We start from the raw sequence: 19,752 nt of genomic DNA, 5'->3' as shown, positions 1-19,752 counted from the left end.
TTTACTCTTCAATCTTTGATTTTTACGCTTTGTTGGGAGGCAAAATGGATTTATGCGATGCACGCTTGAACCTAGGAGTTGTTGTGCGAAAACTTTAAGAGATCGCGGGTATAGGTGTTGTATAGGTTACTATAAGGGTTTACTAAACCCTTCCAGGCGTGGCTAGTTAAGATGGTTTTCAGAACTTAATGATTTTGATATATATTCTTCTGTTAAAAATTATATTAAAAGTCACTACAATCAGTTTGTTTATATTTTCATTGACAGATTTGTCAAGATTTCATTAATAAAATCATTATTACTAAATTGAATAGTTATTAGCTGCTCAATGAATAGCGGAAGAGAGCATACACAAATAAATATTAGATACGAAAAAATGAATTGTGGGCGCGTGGCTTATTAATGCAAACATATATGTACATATTCATATTCACGTGTTTGTAGATACTTTTATGAAAATGGTAGCGGTATTTATATGCTTCTAGGCATATTCTTTTCTTGCTCTAATCTTTATGGTTATTGTTTGTGTAGGGAAGTTTTGAATTTAATGTATAAATTAAACTTAAAAGCCTTATATGTGTTAATTTATTAATAAATGTAAAATTTTCTTTTGTTGGCACAGAGCTGATACGTTTTTGTGGTCAAAAACAAACTGGTCGTAAGGCTAAGGTGGCGAAATAATAATAATTTGGATTAAGTGCTAAAATATTCATTATTTAACGAGTAAGGAAGGGCAAAGTTCGGGTGTAACCAAACATTTTATGCTCTTGCAACTTGACAATATTAAAGAATGTAACGAAAGGGTTCAAATTCATTTGATTACAATCAAATTTGGTATCATTTTAGCTTATATTGATGGTCATAGACTCAGTTTTACTACTATATTTACAACGAAATTTATACTAAAATCATCGCCAAATGAGGGGGCAGAGAAATGGAAGGGCTGATTGCATTAATTTTTGACATTGCTCAGGTATAATTGAGAACTTACTTTCAAGCAATTTTATAAATATGAACATATTAGGTCAAGTAAAAAGTTCGTACGGTTTTTTATTGATTTTTCAAAAGATGATAACTTTGTGTATATTTGTCCGATTTAAGTCAAATATGCGCCGTTTTGTTTGTAAACTTGTTGGCAACGAGATGCCAACTTCATTATACCCCTCTTGTAGAAGGTTGCGTCCCTATTGGAAAAAAACTCGGAAATCCAATTTTCACAGGCCTCTCTTGAGGCCAACTTCTCACCATTAAGCGCGTTCGCCATGGTCAGGAAAAGATGGTAATCACTTGGTGCCAGATCCGGACTATAAGGTGGGTGCATTAGGAACTCCCATCCGAGCTCCCGGAACTTCTGGCCACCAAAGACGTTTGTGGCCTGGCGTTGTCCTGATGGAACACAAGTTGGCCTCTGTTGATCAAAGATGGCCTCTTCTGGATGAGTGCTGCCTTCAAGCGGTCCAGTTGTTGGCAGTAGAGGGCCGAATTGAGCATTTCGCCATAGGGGAGGAGCTCGTAGTAGATGATTCCTTGCCAATCCCGCCAAACACACAGCAAAACCTTCCTGGCCGTTAATCCGGTCTTGGCCACCGTCTGGGCCGCTTCCCCGAGCTTTGACCACGACCGTTTGCGCTCGATATTGTCGTAAGTGACCCATTTTTCATCGCCAGTCATAATCCGCTTCAGAAACGGGTCGATTTTGTTGCGATTCAGCAGCGATTCGCAGATGGAAATTCTGTCCATCATATTTTTTTGCGTTAGTTCGTGTGGCACCCAAACATCGAGCTTCTTTTTGAATCCAAGGTTATGCAAATGGTTCCAAACGGGTTTCTGGTTTATCTTTAGTTCCTCAGCAATTAAAAAAGTGCTCCCGTGACGGTCTGTAATCACTATTTCCACGATTTAATCGCAATTTTCGACGATTGGCCTCCCGACGCGTGGTGCATCTTTGACATCGAAATTACCGGAACGGAATCTAGCAAACTAATTGTATGCTACACGTTCGTTTACAGTATCGGGCCTATAAACTAAATTAATTTTTTCAGCCGCTTTGGCTGCTTTTTCGCCTTGATCGAAGAAAAATTGTAAAATATAGCGAATTTTCTCTTTGCTGGTGTCCATCTTTGACGAGCGCTTAAACACGTTTTCAGCGCCGTATAGTATGACATGATGCGACACGTAACACTATTTGTAGTACTATGGACAATAACGCCATCTCTTAAATAAAAACCGAACGAAGCCGAATGTTTCATTTTAGGCACAGAAATACAATAGATAAGAAAATATTGGAAAAAGGTATATGGGGGCTATGGGAGGTAACACCACTTTTCGAGACAATGGTTTTTATTATCAAAGAAACATTTTCCCAGAATTTCCTCACAGATTGACCGATTTTTCTGCCAAAAAGTCAGCCATACGCACAGGGGTCCATACATTTGGTGTGGGCTTGAACAGTTATGGTCCGATTTTGGCAATTTTCAGACTACAGATGATATGCCTTAAAGGCACAATTTGTGCAAAATTTTATCCGAATATATTCATTGGTGCTTGATTTGTGTACTGGAAAGTGAAAGAATCATATTAAATTGATTGTGCTATGTAAAGTTGGCGTGGCGTCCAATTGATCCCGTTTTCACAATGTAATATAGGACCGTCAGGACAATGTTATGTACCGAATTTGGTTAAAATTGGTCTAGTACGTCCGGATATATGTGATTTCCCTAAATGGATCCACGCTCATCGCACAATTTTAACACCGGATCCTATAAAGTCCTATTGTATCATTCTGGGTGTACAATTTAATGACTCTGGTGCATTCATTGTTATTGATTTATCGTGCTTTAAGTAATTTTTAACAAAACCGTTATATGTGTAGAGTTTGGTGTTATTATCCGATTACATCCATTTTTACACTGTCAGTGGGGGTTCTTATTGGATTAGTCTTAAACGAACTTTACAGTTTTATATCTCAATTCAGTACTTAGTTATGACATTTTATAGATTTTCGAATAATGGCGTTTTGTGGGCGGGGTAGGGATCCGATTACGCTCATCTCTTTCTCACCTTTTCGCCAATGAACACGTGTACAAAGTTTCATTACGGATTTCAACTCGTCTCGTCATTCTGATCAATTATAGATAACACAATATCTAACTCGATTATTTTTAGGTGATACAAAAGAATACCGTTAGATGAACAAAACTGCTATACCCTGTAGCAACATGTTGCAGGAGTATAAAAATAGGGAAATTGCTATGCGCAAACTCAGTGTGAATATTGCATTTATAATTAAATTCAACATACAAGTATTCATGCATACATATTTGAAGCTTGCAGCTCACTTGAAAAAGGTAAGCGTATGATTAATGAATTTTACCAATGCAGAAGCTTGAGCTGTCAATGGCCGGAGCCCGATAATGTGAAAAGTAAGAAACGGCGAAGTTCAGGTCTTGCCAAAAATGATTTGTATGTGTAAATATTACAATGTCTAATATTTCTTAAATAAGATAAAGACCAATTTTGACTGTACTATAAAAAACATTTGTCTTGATTTTGATCAATCAGCTTATATGACAGTTATATGCTATATGCCTAGATTATAGCGATGCAATGAATAAGAAGCTATGCCAAATTCCGTGAAGTTTGTATGACAGCTATATGTTATAGTTGTCCGATCTAATCTAATCGAATATTACATAGTGCTTTGGACAATAACTTATGCCAAATTTGGGGAAGATAACTCGTCAAATAAAAAAGTTATCCATGCAAGCACTTGATTCTTATGGTTCAGTTTGTATGGCTGCAATATGATATAGTAATCCGATGTGATTAATTTCTTTGAATATTACATTATTGCCTTAAACAATAATACATGCCAAATTTTATGAAGGTACTTTGTCAAATGAAAAAGTTTTCCATATATGCACTTGACTCCGATCGTTCAGCTATCTATATGCTATAGTGAATATATAGTAGCTTCTTAGTGAGAAAAGGACGTGTGCAAAATTACTCACCGCTCCTGCGTCTCGGGAATGTACCAGTGGATCAATGTCACTCATGAATCTGCACGCACTGGTCGAAACAAAACTGCGTGCCCTATATACTACTTCCAATACGGTAGTAATGTTTTTCTCGATTTTATGTTATATTTCAAATAGCCTTACTTTTTAATAAAATCTTTCAGTGCCTAGAATATTTTACTCTGATTTTGAGTTTTTTATTTTATTTGTCTTAGGTCAGTTAAAATTATTTGTGCATACAATCATATAAATACTGTTTGTTTTATTTTAGTAATCATTTTAATGTGTTCGATCAACATTTTCGATGCAAAAATTGGTCAATCATTCATTATTAATATTCATACATAACACTACATGAATATATATTTACATACGTGCGTATATGTATATATATATATTTGTCGTGTATGTATGCAAATACTTACTGATTTGTCTTATTAGTGATGACTGATGACTAGCACCACGGCATTATTCACAGCCGAAATTCTGCATTCAAGGCGCTTATGTATAATATAATATTAGTTCGCACATACATATCTATATGTACATATTCACTAAGTCTAGTCGATTTTATTAAATGCATGCATTAAATGCATTTTTATAGATTTTTATACCCTCAACAGTTTGTCACGAAGTTTGTAACAGCCAGAAGGAAGCATTGGAGATGCATGACGAGCGGTTTTTGTGTGCTCTTCGAGTTTTGACTTTTGAATCTCAAAAAAGTGTTTATAAGTGGTACAAGCGCTTTACAGAAGGCCGAGAAGAACAATGAGCATCCTGGAGGAGGAGTTCTTGAAAATCGTCGAATCGGCTCATGCCATTCAATTTTCTCGAATGTTTTGGACATGAAACGTGTACCAGCGCGAAGTTTGTTCCGAAATTGCTAAATTGCCCCAAACGCAATATTCACCAGATTTGGCTCCCTGCGACTTTATTCTATTCCCAAAACTGAAGACACCAATAAAAAGAAAACCTTTTGCCACAATTGATAAGATCAAGTCAGAATCGAAGAAAGAGCTGATGTAAATCGCATTTGTGTAATATAATATAATCGAGAGGGATTACTTTGAAGGGGATAAAATAGATATTGATGAATAAACAAATAATTTAAAAAAAAAAAATCATAATTAACCTTTTCCTTTGAACACTCCTCGTAAAGCTGCCATACAAATTGACCTATCAAAATAAAGTTTTTGAATGTAATTATTTGTATTTGTAAAGGGTATTATAGCTTTTTCCTGTTCTCTTTAATGAATTGCCAAATCATTTGGTGTTAGCCCAACTTAAAAATGTAAATTTGTTTTGCTTTGTGATTTTTTACATCGCATTGTATTTATTTGTATATGATATTACATATACAACGCGTCACTTCATTATTTCACATGCCCACTTTACAATCTATGTATTTACTTACAATTGTACCTAAACACAAACATATAAGCGATGCATAGGACAAGTGTACGTTTAAAAAAGTCGCTCGCAGGCAATAATTAGCCATTGGCATTATTAATAAAACGTAATTGACTCCCTAGTGACGTATATTAATTGAAAAACGTGATTTCGATTCAAATAGTAAGTACCGAGATAGGTGAAATATTTATAGATAATTACTTATATATAATTGGGCTTTCAAATATTAGATATTTATAAAGCAGTGTTAATGAGAAACGAAAAACTGGTTTTAATCCGTAATTTGTTTTGAAAAATGTATAAAATAAAGATTTATAGTGCTAGGAATATAACTCATAACGTTTTATCTACCTTATAGCATTTTTTATACTTGTAATTAAGATATTCAACACTATTCACATATATTTCGAGCTTTCACATACAACGTACAACGCTACCGAGACCTGGTAATCGTATTGGAGCCGAGCCTCTCTCTCCAACATCGAGCGTAATATAATGAGCTCTAAAACCAAAATGGTGCAATCGGTCTTGAACTTCCCAGTAAGTTATAAGAATTACCGATTTCTTTCCGCTTTAGCGGTACATACGACTACAGGAAAAATATAAATAGTGCCATGGTATGTGAAGTACAGGTTGAGCTAACTTCCCATATGACTTTCCATCAGCTTATTTCACTTTACAAAAGATAATCAAGCATCAATGAAGATATCGGAATAACACTTAGCAGAAATAGTACCACTTATATGGGACAACCTTCATCTGAAAACAGAATTTGGACTATATCTTTTACAACTCCCATATGCCAAAAGTGAATACCGCGAAATCTATGTCACGCTTTATACCATAGTATTCGAGAAGTTGCTAGATATCGCCATAAAATTGAGTGATTAATTATCGTTAATGTGATTTGGAACTAAATAAAAGTGGATGAAATCGGTTCAGCAGTTTTCTTAGCCTTATATGCGAATATTATGTTTTGTATTCCAGAAGGAAACGTCGGTTATGTATATATAAATGATAAGCGTAACGAGCTGAGTTGATTTAGCCATGCCCGTATGTTTATATATACGCGAATTAGTCATTTAGTTTTTGGGATATATTTAGACGAATTTTCATGATTGAACTGTTACATCATATACATATGTAGCTGTTTCAAACTACTTAACGATCAAAATCAAATTCTTGTATGGATATTTCTTTATTTGTGAAGGGTATTCCAGCTTCTGTGCAACCAAAGTTTTGTTGTTTATCTCCATCCCTTTTCATTTAGAGTATGTCGGTTAATAAATTAACAGTTATTTCAGAAATAATGTTGTTTGCAGCTAAAAAAATTTGACTCGATCAATGTGTTCCTTAAACCACCTTATAACCAATGAATTGATTAACATTCTTTTAGTTTTTCAATTATCATAATGTGGATTGATGTTAAAAATGGATGAAAGTTATTTTTTCCTTTATTTGCCCTTTTATAAACCCAATATAACATTTATATATATGTGTCGATAAAGTAAAAAAGAATAATGCATTTAAAATTAAGTTATTCGGTAGTAAATAGCGGTATAGAAAGTATATAGCAGCTCCATTCTGATAAATATATTGCATTATTGCTAATGAAGCTAAATGTGCCCGTGACCTAGAGTTAACAATATAATATGCAGCCTACGCCTTTGACTTTTAAAAATTGCGCGAGTATTGTGCACTCGCAGTTGCCCTCCCTTACTTCTATCCGTTGTTTTATCGAATAATTTATGGCATTTGATTGTCTTTTGTATAAAATTTCTAATTTTCGTCGATCTACCAAATATAAATGTAGATGGCAACTAAAAAATGTGTTACCAAAGAGCGCCTGAGGCCGAAATGTGAAACCAAATTTACCATTTTTACTAGCCGTTTTGTATTTGCCTAAAAAGGCATTAAGCTCATCGTCATTATTACCAACATTATGACTAACACTAATACTTGTCGCAACTGATGCCGCAACTGATGCCGCAGAATTTGTGTTTCGGTTGAAAGAAATAGAAAAACATATTACTAAATAGCTAAACAAAAACTTATCCACTTGATACGAATTTCATCTTTGAATTTGTCTATTTGAACCGATCGTATTACTTCACTTAAAACTGTCCACTCAACTTTGTGGATGTCACTGCGTTACAATGTTATAAGCAGTTTGTGGTTGTTTTGGATTTATAAGATATAAAACAAATATACCTACCTACATACCTGCATATTAAGGTATACAAGTATACATACACAAGTATCTCGTGTAAAAAATTCCTACGAGAGCCCACTTGTTGCTTTCTATGTTTTGTTAGTAACGTTGGCAGTGCTGAAGCGCTTTACTCGCCCGCCAACATTGGTATTGGAATTGGTATTTTAATACCGATACTGATCACACCCTGCTTTACGCCGTATAAGACTTGTTTAATGTTTTTTTTTGGTTGATGTTTCTAGTTTTTTAATCACGCATAAGATTTAGTTCATCACTTGACCAAAAGCCCTATGCTTACATATTTCGTTTCCTTTTGTTGTCGATTTTTTGTGTTCTTACATATGGATATGGCTTGTTGCTAGCCAAAAAGGTGCTTAACATACATATGTGTTTAATCGGTTGAGAATTTTGTGAGTGTGATTGTTTGCTTTGCGGCCATAATTTATTTTAGAAATTAGAAAAACTTTTAAAATTTATAACTTTTTGGCTTGTGGAGGTCTGCACTTCCAACTAAAATATTAACTCCGCCTAATTTGAGATTTCTTATAGAAAGGGAAATTTTACAAGTGAATAATAGTTTCTAATAGTTCTGCTTTTAAAATAGACGTCTGTTACACATATACAAAGTTATACGATATTTTTGATACATATTTTCACTGATCTCAGCTGAGAAATCAAAATGAACTTCCGCGAAATTAAATCGAAGTTTTGAGTGGTCAAAAATACAGTTGTTTCAGTCGATGCATGAGAGCTCGCATTGTCGTGGTGAAGAGTGAACCGTTTTGGGCGGTTGGTATACCTGCTTTCTTGAAAGACAACTGACAGACAAAGGTTTATGTACCACTCAGAATACTGTTGTTGCGTTGTTCTAGTGGTATGTTTGCGGCATGTCCCGTTTTTCCAACAAAAAAAAAAAACATGCAACCATTTGCTTAAAAGTGCTTCGTGCACGAACAACTATTGTCGAATTTGGCTCATTTTGCAACAACTGAGCTTGGACGACCTTCACGTAATTCGTCTTGGAGTGATTTACGACCTCGATTGAATTTACCATACTATTGATAAACACTGGTCCTTGATGGAGATTCATCGGCAAAAACTGCACTAAGTTTGTCGAAGCACTGTGCTATTTGCCATTTAATTTAATTTTTTAGCTGATATGAATATTTTAAGTTACTGTATACAACACAAATAGCGCTCGTATGTCAAACCGTTCTAAATAGGTATAACATCAAAATATCAAAACTTTACGATAAAGTTGTGAGTTGCCAGATTGCAACACTAGGGTTGCCAAGTCCCGAAGGTGGTTGTAGTTGTTGCATGCCACAACAGGTTCCAAAATTAGTTAGGACCTACGGGCAATAAAGTTCAATCTGCATCTACAGTATATTATTATAAGGAGTCACTCAGTGTACTAACTTTGCTAGACGAAAGTATTCAACTTTTCTACAGTTGAACTGACCAAGGTAGCGGTAGTTCTACTGTAGTACGGGTAATTACCACGAAATTAATTTTGTATGCTTTGCCTTGGATAATAATTCGTGCAGAGTTTCGTGAAGATAACCTATCAAATAAAAAAGTTTTTCATACAAGAACTTAACGTTGATCGTTTATTAATTGGCAGCTATATGCCATAGTTGTCCGATATCGATGGTTCAACAAATGAGCAGATTATTGACGAGGAAAGGACGTGTGCAAAATTTCAGAACGATATTTCAAAATCTGAGTAACTAGTTCGCGTATATACAGACAATCAGAGAGACAGGCTGTTATAGCTAAATCGACTCAGCTCGTCACGCTGACTATTTATAAATAAAGTGTGATTTAAATTGAAATTTAAATTTAATGGAGAATGTTTACTATCATTCGAAAGAACACTCTTTGGCATCTATTTTTTGAAGATTATCTGTTTCAAATGTGGTCGTGGCAAAGTCTCAGATGGTTCATTCGTTGAGTACAATTTTCGATGACTCGTTCGAGCATTTCGACTGGTAACTGGCAAATGAGACGTGTGATGTTTCGCTCCAAGGCTTGAATCGAAGCGGGATTGTCCACACAGACTTTAGACTTTACATATTTCCACAGGAAAAAGTCTAACGATGTAATATCACACAACCTTGGTGCCAATCGACCGGCCTAAAACGTGAAATTATCTGCTCACCGAAGTGTTCTCTCAATAAATCCATTTATTGATGCGATGTATGGGAAGTGGCGCCGACTTGTTGAAACCAAATGTCGCAGAGATCACGAGCTTCAATTTCAGGCATCAAATAGTCGGTTATAATAGGGCGACAACGGTCGACATTGACGGTTACGTTCTCACCGTCATCCTTTTGGAAGAAATATGGACCGCTGATTTCACCGGCTCATAAACCATGTTTTTTGTGGATGAAATGGCAGCTCTGTCTTCAGGTTGCTCTTCGTCCTAAATGTGGCAATTTTGCTTGTTTACATATTAATTGAGACAGGAATGAGGCTCATCGCTCAACAAAATTTGGCTCGAAAACGTCGGATTTTGTACGCTTTCAATTTAAGATTTCAACGTAAAATGCGCCAAGTCGTTCCATACGTCAGACCGAGTTGCTGCGAACGGCGCCAAATTGACTCTCCACGGTCTTCGTGTACACCCTCAGCTACGGCCGCTATATTTTCTGCACTGAATGCAAGACATGGTCTGTTCGGTCAAGTATTATCCAATAATGAATGCTGGGTCTTAAGATGGATGATGGTTTTGTAAATAGTACGCTCCTTAGGCCGATTATGTTGACCATAAGTTGAGCGAAGAGCGCGAAACACATTCTTTACAGATCGTGAATTTTCGTAATGAAGTTGAACGATTTGTAAACATTGTTCAAAGTCTTACCATAATAAAAATAAAATGGCAGCTTGACAGGACTCACACGTAGTCAAAAAAGTACCTCTACTTGGATCACCCACGTTATATTTTATACGGTCTTCTACGTTTTTTCTGAGTATTACAAACATTGTGTTAAACTTAATATACCCTGTGCAGGGTAGAAATATTCTGCGAAATGTTTTCAATACAATAATATAACAAAACTACCTTTTCGCCTATTTGAATTTATTTCTCAGGACCTAACTCTTTACATCGTAATCATAAAAGAATGGTACAAAACTATCCCCGCCTACTTGAATTTATTTCCCAGGACTTAACTGCTTACATCATAACTACGCGTTTTTGTGACAATGCCAACTGTAGAGTGCAACTGTCAATTGCAGTTTTAATATTTCTTTGAGCAATAAACACGATTAACACAATAATAAAATCTCCGTACAAAGATATCTGAGCAATGTAGTAAGAAACAATCCTTTCAGACGCTCGCAGTCACATACAACGCCATTATCCTTGTCCACATTTGCAGTTAGGTGCATTGCGTGTTTATTTCCATATGCATAGTTATGTATGCCCATATGAAGATGTACCTGATGTGCACATATAGAGTAGACTTGTATCAACGTGGAATTAAGTGTCAAGTGACGCAGGGATCGTCAAGAATGACACTCTCAAAAATCAGTTTCTTGCGAGAAAAGTACAAAAAAGCAGATACGTAAGTATGTATGTATGCATTATTTCACGATGCTATCAAACACGCATGTCTGAAAGGGCTTCATGGGGTACAGACACATAACATATGCATATGTAAATATTATTTCAAAGTATAGAACTGCTCCTGTCAGCGCTGCTCTCCCAGTAACTTATAATGTACTGAGAAGATAGCTGCTGTTGCTGTTTGCGCAGCCCTGTGTCCTGATGCATTCAGCTGCAACAACATTTGAAAGCTGCTGAATAATACCGTCTAGGGTCATTCACCTCGTTTAAGGTGCAAAACTCTTTCGAGAATTTTACATTCATGTATTTATATACAGACATCTCTGCGCATTGGTCTATTCATACGTATGTACTCATAAATTAATATAATTACTAAATATACAATATATATAATATGGAACATAATGCCATTACACATATATGTACATACGTGAAAAAACTAAAGCGGACTAAGTTCGGACACAATAGAGTACACAAATCGAAATTATTATGGATTGGTGGTATATTCTGACAAACTGACAAACTGGCCCCACTTCAATAAGAATTTTTAATAACCGGTAAGTACCATATACTTTAACGCTACCTGCGATTGACTTGAAATCAAAATAAGCAGCAGGTGAGACATCTGTGAGTCTATCTGTATCGAAATGGATGAAATTGGTTTATATCTCCATAAAATAAACAGCACAACGCTATTTGTAATATATTTGCTATGAATATTTAATGTTAAGTCCCGTAACTTCCTTATTGTGTATAAATGAATAATTTGTTACTTATTATTGAGATTATTTCTAAATAACTTCTTAATACATTGGAAAAGTTTGCAGTTATCGTATTATAAGAATCCAATACAATCATATCCGACTTGTGACAAAACATTTATGTTAATTTATGTTATAATTAATTTTGATTCGATTTTATCGAGTTATTGAAAATTAGTTTTCATTTAAGCTGACAATGAGACATTAGTTCGATATTCATATTAAAGAGCTTTTATTAATGCAAAACAATTTTTAGGACAGGCGACAGATCTTACCTAAAATTTATAGAAGTGGAAGCTTTCTCAAACCCATTATGCTTGATGAGCATATATTTGTTTCTCATTTATTTTGGTAGTTTATTAGAATGATAACCTCTAAACATGTGGCGACACTCTGAATACATACACATAATATTAAATTTAAAATATTATACATATTGTGCATATGAGGAAAAAATCGACCAGAGAAACAAAATTCATTTTACTAGAAATAAGGGGCCTAAAACACGGTGTAGACCGATTTCATTCATACTCAGCGCTAAACCACTTTATGTTTATGAAAACACTAAAATATCATTCATTTTATATTGATCAACATAAACGGCTTAATGTCAGCTAGAAAGTCGGAAATCTTTATATCGGGCGTATTTGGGCTATGAGAAGGTCTGACATTACTCAAGTACAGGTTGGTTGAAAAGTTGGTTGGTCTCACCAAGAAATATCACTACTAGCTCCAATTTATTTTTGGTCAAGTTGGTACATCTGTCGTTAGAACACATGCAAAGTTACAAGTCATTCTGTCATTGAATTCTTTGTTTACAAGCCATTTGAAGTTAACGTTGTCAGAGTATTTTTTTAATATGGAAAAAATTGAATATCGCGCAGTGATTAGGTTCTTTGTTTTGAAAGGTGTAAAAACAAAGGAAATTTATGAACAATTGTTAAAAGTGTATAAAGAGTCTTCACCTTCAAAACGCACTGTTGAATTTTGGACAGGGGAATTTACGTGGTCGTATTAGGTTTTAAAGATCACGCGAAGGACGACCAAAAACCGCAACCACATTGCTAATGACATAGGCATATCAGACGGACGAGTACTTCATATTTTCCATAGCTAATTACATATGAAGAAGCTGTTTGGAAAGTTAGTGCTGCAGTGTAAGCAGAATAAAACCGATTTCTTGCATCGTTTTATAACTATGGATGAGATTTGGATCTACCACCATAATCCTAATTTCTTGTAAAACAAGAACGTTTACAATGGACTAAAGCTGGTTGTTCAGCTCTAAAGCAGGTGAAGTCACAACGATCAGCAAAAAAGGTTATGGCATCAGTTTTTTGGGATGCAAAAGGAATTTTGTTGGTTTGTGATTATCTGCAGAAAGGTAAAACGATCAACTTTGAATATTATACCAGCCTTTTGGATCAGCTGGATGAAAAATTCGTGAGAAAAGGTTTGCAGCAAAATAAAACTATTTTTCATCAAGACAATGCACCTGGTGTTCACAAAGGTGTTTTAACAATGAAAAAATTTAACGAATCAAAGTACGAATTGCTTGAGCATCCACCGTATTCACCAGAATCGGCTCCCAGCTACTAATGTGTTTCCACGGAATTTCTCTGATCGACTCATGCGGCATAAAGTCTACTAAAAATAGTGCGTTGACCAATTTTATTCAAATTCACTTTAATATATTTAATGTATAAAAATTTTTGTATGATTGGTAAGTTTTGATGAATAAGCCCAATTTTGATATATTTTCATACATATTTACTGATATATAAGGTACAAACTCAACAGGAAATTTGAAATCTTTATATTGGGCAAATGGGGCTAGAGGTTGTATTGACTCGATTTTATCCATTTTTGGCATTACCATATAATATCACTAGGAAAACATATTCGTAGATTGACCAATGTATGAGGTATAAAGTCAACCGGAAGTTCTTAAATCTTTATATTGGGTGTTTTGGGTCTAGGGCAGGCATTGTCCCAATTTTACCAATTGTAGGCACAATATCATAAAATGTTCTCTCCGAACTTCAATACTAGACCTTGCACTGTTGGGGAAGGTTAATTCGCTCAGCAAGTTCGGTCGATATTGCTTAATCCATTTCAAGGTTCCCTACTTTACAAAAAAACAAACACAAAAAAAAACAGAAATTTCAAGTTTAATGAGGAATGTTTATTATCATTCGAAAGAACATTTTTTGGCATTTATCTCTTTCAAATATTGAATGCATCTACGTCTCAGATGGTTCAGTCATTGAGTCCAAGTTTCGATGACTCGTTCAAGCATTTCGACTGGTAATTGGCGAATGACACGCGTGATGTTTCGCTCCAAGGCCTGAATCGAAGCGGGATTGTTCACACAGACTTTAGACTTTACATATTTCCACAGGAAAAAGTCTAACGATGTAATATCACACGACCTTGGTGCCCAATCGACCGGCCATATATACCATTTATAAAACTCCATAAGTATATCTATCTATAAAACTAGTATACAAATTAACAACCACATCAAAGTAATTTTGGGTACGATTTTATTCAAAAACTAGCAGTAACTTCAATATATAGATATAATTTTTTTAATCAGTTCAACACATGCGAAAACTCAACATCACTACGAATTAGGTTTTAATATTTTTGCAATAAGTCATAGAATAGTACTTAGAATGGAAAGAACTAGATTCAATCTGAAATGGACTAAATCTGTGCAACGTACAACGTCAGATCAACTTGATGCATGGTCGGTTGATGGGGTATGAAACGTCACGCGCATGCAAAACACGACCTCCTTCCAGGCGAGAATATTCACTGTGTGAGTTGGAATTCCAGTTAGTTACTACCGACTGTTGCTTCTCTAGAATGATAGTGCGGATGTCTGTATGAATAAAAGTTTGCTTCTTTTAGGGAAAACTGAAATGCAAGTCAACCTCTAATGCGCATGCGGTCATTTTGTATGGTATGTAAGTGGTTGCTCCAGAAAGTGAGTGATGCCAGATCGAAAATTTCAAAAGTAGTAAACATAAATATTGTATTTTGAACGTTATACAAAATGCTTAATATGAATATTTTACATATTCCCATGCTTGAGAAACATTTTGTTTTTAATTAACTCAAAAAATCAATAAGTAAACCGGAGATATTACCGTTGTTGATTTCATTAAATTGTTGTTCTATATATTTCTAAGTACTTACTTGCTTGTACTTTGTGTAGACCGGTGTTTACTAATTTTTTTATATTTATCTCTTTGTAAATTCCTTCCGAAAATTTACTGAACTAGTCTCGAAGAAACTTCGCCTCTTTCTTATTTTACCGTCAAAAAAGTCATTGGTTTTACTTTAGATTATGCTAAAATTTTAACGTCCGATTACATGGATTATCCAATATTCTCTTTTGAAGAGCTTGGAATGGCAAGGTTGGTGCATGCGAATGCACTCCAGTATACAGTTATGCGTATAAAAAGACAAAATGATGTTGAAATATGTGATGTGTTTATTTACTGTGAACCGTCTATGTATATAGTATACGAGTAGTATATATACAGGGACTTATATGCTTACTTGCAGACCTATATTGGGTTTGTTGAAGTGGACCCCACTTTCTAACGGTGTGAAACTAGAAAAACTTTAGGTCGGTGATAACTTCGGATTATGATTCCTATGCATATATATGTATGTACCATTTATTGTACATATGTATATGTATGTCTGCGTAGTTAATGTGTGTTATCATTCCATACACTTGTATATATTGTTTAAGTATATGTGGGTCTGTATGTATGTAAATATGTTAATACATATGTGAACAAGTACACACCTCCAATAGCTTATTTGGCATTCAGGTTACATCGCGTGTTTTGAATGTCCTGCTCGCTGTTATGAATTATTCAAAAATTTCCAACCACCCCTTAAGGTGGCAGCTGTAGTGCACCAAACAGTAACACGTCTAGTCGGATCAGTGGCAGTTGTACGTCAAGGACGAGCAACGTGTGGCATATCAAAAAGTTGGCGTAGCAAAGTTGGCTGGCAAATGGTTCGTCCACCCTTACAATAAAATTGGTGTTGCTACCCGCCCGTTGATGCCAAATCTAATACCCACACACACACATCCACACAATAATGGTGCAAATATATGAATGTCTGTCTTAGGAGCAAACAAGCCTACATACTAAATAACATAATGTACAATAAGTATGTTTTCGAATCAGTAGCAGTGTTATCCTTTGATATAACAACAACAAATGCAGTGATGACGGTATCCGAACAACAACAGCACTACCGTAGCTGTAACATCAAATGATAGTTGTTTGCTGCGTCCGCGGCATCAGCAGGCCCACTCGTTGCGACGTCATATCCTGACGTCGCCGACTTTGCTCCGGTTGGTTGCGAAAGTGAAAGTCAAGGTTAATCTGTCTGGCTCCCATCCCGCTGCCACAATATGTGGGATCTATGTATGCGGGGTGCATTTTGCGAATGGGGGTACGGATCTTCTACACTTTCTAACAAAAGCTTTGTGTGCATATAAAAAAGCATGCGTAGCCGTTCACTTAGCGGAAGTTGTCGTATACGCGTGATAAAGGTGGCTGCTCTCGCAGGTTGCTTCTGTTCAAGTTGCTTGATGCATTTTTCATTTTGTCTGGAGAGAAACATTTTAAATCGAAAGGAATCATGAATTAAATTTTAGCTTCTGTATAATTAATACTAGATTGTATGATGTAACGAACACATTTTAAACAAATTTTTACGTCCAATTTGGCTGTTTCTAAATTAGATTCCAAATGGTTCTTAGTAATGCCAGATGAAGGTTCTGTTCAATTTGAGGTGAAGTATTCAGGACGTCAACGCTTTTTGCGAACTTTAATTTAATTAATTTAATAGATATATTAGACGAGTTTTAGATAGTGTAGGACAGTGGCATAAGGAGGCGTTCCAGCGTCCCGCTCATACCTGCTTCTCTGCATTTTCTACATGAATCGTCGTTACTTATACCCAGCCGGTTCGAATGTGATGCCAATAAGTTGTAAAAATCATGCGAGTTTTTCTTCAGGGCTCTTGCACATGATCTTTGCGATCCTGCTCGTACTTAAGGCTTTCCATCTTGTCCTGATCCGCCTGTCAGCCCTTTTTTTAAATTTTATTGTATATCGTTTTAGTGACGTTTGACCGTATTTGCTGCACTTTTTCTCGGTAGCCAGACGGATGGCACTTTTGACAATCTCATCAGCTATTTCGTTTCCCGGAATCCCTTTGTGGCCTGGAACCCAGTATATATGCAGCCGCTTTGCGAGATTATTGACTTGATTGCAACCTGGCCATCGACACATATATTTATCCTTTTTATGTTGTTACCTGTGTTGTTATCTATTTCCGCCACTTTCCTGACTGCAAGGACTTCCGCCTGGAAGATTTTGCAGTATTCCGGAAGCTTGAATGGTTGCCTGAGATCCAGCCCGGAGCAATAGATTCCGGCACCCATTCCATTGGCCATTCTGAGGTTGTTTGTAACTCCTTAAACAATTTGTGAGATATATACATATATGTATGGTAAAGTTATCAGAATGAGGAGACGACTTGGTTCTTGAATTTAAGACTAACCATTATTAATAAGTAAGGGAGGGCTAAGTTTGGGTATAATCAAATATTTTATACTCTCGCAATTTGCAAGGATCGAAGCACGAAAATTCTAAAAGGAAAGTCGTAAACGAATTACAATCATACTTAGTATTTTATTAATATGTATTAATTATTATAGACTCACCCAGTAACATTACAACAATTTGTTTCGTTTCCGAGATATTTATATTCAAATCAACCTAATTAACTCAAGTGAGACACATATACTCATATGTGATATACCAAAGCGACTATCTTAAGTACACTGGGTATATGTTCATTTATGTTAAAGGCATTTCGAGAATCGGAATTTCAAGATCTTTTAGAGGTAAAATAGCTTGGCTTAGAGTAGCTTTGCCCACTCCTTGAGCATGCGAGCGAAGCAAGTTTCTCTGTTTTCATATGTATGCAACAACAGACATCATTTATTTAGTTTAGTTTCATGTATTAAAAACAATCGTTAGGTGAACAATACTATTATATAAAATAATATAAAAACTGAGATATACAGGTAGGTTCTGGAATCCGAACTAAATGAATTTGGTTTTGGTGTTCGGAAAAATAACAAATTATTTCATTTTCGTTCTCGTTTTTTTTTCCTTTATACAAATTAATGCAAGCTTTCAAAATATTCCAAAAACAAAATATAATACATCAAAATAATAATTAAAAAACGAGTGCGTTAATGAATATAATATTATATTTTTCTGGTGGACCATGTAACGGCTGTTTTTTGTAGATAAATATGTGGTTTTCAATGTGGTAATACTTTTTTGTTACTAAATTTATACTGTTTGATTTGCCATTTTTTAATGAACATGAACAACAATACCTCAAAATTAATCTACTCCGGAACAATGGTTCAGTTCGCGCGACGCAGTATTCGCGTTGCGACGAGTACTCGGTCGACATAATCGCCCAGCAGAGCCGGTAATTCGAGCAACCATGGATCGGTTACGCTCCACGTTTCCTTTAGTTGAGAGACTTCACATGTTGCAAAGAAACACCCTTTACGTTAAGCTATGGTATGAAACCAATTTCTTCCAAAGCGCATCGACTTTATTTTAGTCACTCTTCACAAAGCCTCGGTCAATGTCCCTATGAGCTTCCATGAATCGATGATGAAGTGACTAACAACAGAATATTTTCTTGTGAATTTGTTTTTCAGAACACTCATTTCCACTCGGAATTCATTTTGAAAATTGGAAATTAAATAGTGAAAGTGAAATATAGAACACTAGATGTCGGATTGAAAGTAGATTTGCTAGAAATTCACTTGAAAGTGAATTACAGAAAATGCGAAAAATATTTTGGTAAAAAGTGGTGCGCTGAAGCTCTGTAAGGCAAGATAGTGCGAATTGTAACATCTATTTTTAAAAATATTATAAATCTTAGTGAGTACTCGATTTTTTCGAACCAAATCTTATTTACTAGGTATTGTACCTTGTTCCAATCTACCCCTTAGTCCATATCTTCTGTAAAGCGAATGTGACATTTTTGTACAAACAGTTGGATTTAGATTATACATACTAATACCGATCAGTAGATGATATAGGTTTAATGTTTAACTTTGCACCGTTATTATTGGTTAGAGTGGCTACATATTGATTAAATTTAGTAAGAGTATTACAAAGTACACACTGTGATTTGATGAAATTCATGAATTACTATACTTCGTTTACTCGATATAAAGATCTCCGTCGGTATGTGAGGTACTTTAGTGCATCTGGGGTCGAATGTTTCGTGTAATATTGAATTTTTATTATAGAATTCTGCAAACAATACGCTTAAGCGAAAATTCTAAAAGGAATACAGTAGGCTTTCTAAATGATCTCACTTTCAAAACTTGCATGATGTTTTATTCGAAACCTCCGTACCTTTACAGATAGAAAACTTACATGATCTCCATGTTGCAACTTAATTCCGCTGCCTGCAAATTACAAGCTTGTCAGACGTTCTGTGTAGCCTATTTAACTGGCTTGGGCACGCATATGACATCTTAGACATTCGCCACCGTTACGGGTGTGAGTACAAGTTACACATAATGGGTAAATTTAATTTCAGCTGCCTCCATCTCGCGCATTCAACGGCAGTTGCTGTCGCGAATAGTAATCTTGAGTTCTAAAGGGCAACTCGCGTTGAACTTGTCCAATTGAGAGA

The 19,752-nt window shown here is 35.4% G+C and overlaps 1 long non-coding RNA gene across 1 annotated transcript; it reads right to left on the bottom strand.

The window, feature by feature from the left end:
* Positions 1-16,932: 16,932 nt before the first annotated feature.
* LOC118680506 (uncharacterized) lies at positions 16,933-17,980 on the bottom strand. The gene is made up of 3 exons (XR_004976044.2): positions 17,738-17,980; positions 17,575-17,662; positions 16,933-17,487 (listed from the first exon to the last, which is right to left on the bottom strand). It is a non-coding gene; the product is annotated as an uncharacterized lncRNA (long non-coding RNA).
* Between the last annotated feature and the right edge of the window lie 1,772 nt (positions 17,981-19,752).

Source organism: Bactrocera oleae, chromosome 6, assembly GCF_042242935.1.
Source record: "Bactrocera oleae isolate idBacOlea1 chromosome 6, idBacOlea1, whole genome shotgun sequence".
In the NCBI taxonomy this organism is placed as follows: Eukaryota; Metazoa; Arthropoda; class Insecta; order Diptera; family Tephritidae; genus Bactrocera; species Bactrocera oleae.
The sequence above is the reverse complement of the archived record's forward strand: the minus strand, read 5'-3'. Positions and strand labels throughout refer to the sequence as shown.